Source organism: Chrysochloris asiatica, unplaced genomic scaffold (assembly GCF_000296735.1).
Source record: "Chrysochloris asiatica unplaced genomic scaffold, ChrAsi1.0 scaffold00020, whole genome shotgun sequence".
Taxonomy (NCBI): Eukaryota; Metazoa; Chordata; class Mammalia; order Afrosoricida; family Chrysochloridae; genus Chrysochloris; species Chrysochloris asiatica.
The window spans coordinates 17,003,574-17,005,685 of record NW_006408538.1 but is presented as its reverse complement, the minus strand read 5'-3'; positions in this window follow the sequence as shown (position 1 = coordinate 17,005,685).

Genomic DNA, 2,112 nt, shown 5'->3' with positions numbered 1-2,112 from the left:
TTATGCTTGTCAAACTCCTAAGTACACTTGGGGTTCAAGAAGAATTACCTGGGGATACTATTAAAATGTACCTTCTGATTTAATGTAGTTGAGATGGGAATGAAAATTCTCACCCTGGTTCTAGACCATTTTGGAATGAAGTCTAAGACAGCCCTTTTAAAAATCTTTTTTAAAACTTTTCAATTATAAACAATTTCATACTGTAATAATAACACAGAGAGCACTTGAATGCTATTATTAAAAATTACCAATTTTTAATATTTAGCTACATTTGCTTTATCTTTTTCATTCTAGAATTTTTTTTTTTCTGAAATTGCTGAGAGTAGGTTCCTTACATGTCCTTTCATGTCTTGATATATCAGTACGTATTTCCTAAGAAAAAATACATTCCACTACATAGTCACTACACAGTTATCACATTTTAGAAGAGACTATTATCCAATCAGTGGTCCAGCTCCCAATTTTGTCAGTTGTTTCAATAAATCTTTTATAGCATTTTCACCCTAATCCCATCACCGCTGATTTAAGTTCCAGCATAGGGTCACATGGTGAGTATAGTTGTCAGGTTTCTATTGTTGTTACAGATCATAGGGTGAGAAATGCTCTTCATACTGACAAACGCTCAAGTAATTCAATCTGTACTCATTTTAGCAAGGGTGAGGTTTTCTTTATTCAATTTTGCAAAATCCAGCACACAACCCAGTAGACATGGGCAGACTTGCCACATGGCCGGCCTGCAAACAGTTTTATTCCCATCTCGAAAAAGCCCCTCTTCCAGTTCCAGTTCCCTATTCACAAACCAGCACCTTCTGTTTTCTCTCCCCGAATAGAAGCCAAAATGGCTTGACGATGGTCTTAATGACTGTATTCTTAAAGTTCCTCGTCCTGGAACAGATATCTTTCCTCCCTTCCCCCAGTTCATCCAGTTTACATATCCCTGGATGTAAATCAACAATCTATGTCCAGGAATCTCAGGAGCCTTTATATTACTGAAGATGGACCCTGCCCACAAGAGTTATTTCTCACAACAGCGATCTTGTATAGGGTTTCCGAGAGTGGCTGGTGGGTTTGAACTGCTGACCTGGTGGTTAGCAATCCAGTGCTTATCTTACAGCACCACACCTGGTTGGGGGGTGAGAGCAACAATAAAATTCCATAAAAGTCTGTCTGAAAGAAAATTTTTCAAGCAAGACTGAGAATGGAAATGGAGCTCTGGTAGCGTAGTGGTTATGAATCAGGCTGTTAATCTCATGGTCAGCAGTTTGAAACTACCACCTGTTCTACGGGAGAAAGATGATGCTTTCTGCTCCTGTAAATATTTACAGCCTCAGAACCCTGTACAGGGTCGCTATGAGTCGGAACCAACTCCATGGCACATAACAACAACATAGGGCAGTGGTGGTGTCTGGGCTGGGCTGAATGATCAAGGGTCCAAAAGTAAGGTTCACAGGCTCAACAGGGAACTCTCTATCAGAAAACCAGAAAACAACCAGCACCCAGGACCCAACTACCTGGTGGTAACCAGTCCAGTGCTTCTCTACAGAGTCACACAAGGGCTCCTCTGGTCTCTCTAGTACCTTTTAATATAGAACAATTCCTCAGCCTTTTTTTTTGGGGGGGGAGGGGGTCTTTCAAGTTGGTTATGTTGAAGAATGTTCCTCAGTGAGGGTTTGGTTGATGAGTCTTTGTGATTAGATTCAAGTAAAAATGTTGTATCTTTCTTAGTCTAGCACATCTGGAGGCACATGATCACCCCATCAAAGTGTTGTCTAGTTTCGTAACTGTACAGTTACCATTGTTCTCTTGTAAGTATTGCACAGTCTGTGAGGACAATGTGAAAATATGCTGCTTCTTATCAAACTGTCTTCCCTAGATTTAGCATCCATTGGTGATATTTGCCCAAACCAATCTTTATCAGGAGAGTTGCCAACTGGTGATTTTTATTTCCCTTCCAATTCCATCTCTTACTCTGTATTTATCATTCCACGTTAATAAACCATTTATAGTCTCCTCATTCATCCATCCATCTACCTTTCTATCATCTATTTACAACTACTTATCAAGGTGTATTGTAGGAATTGGCAAAGAACAAAGCACTAGTAATTGATGGAA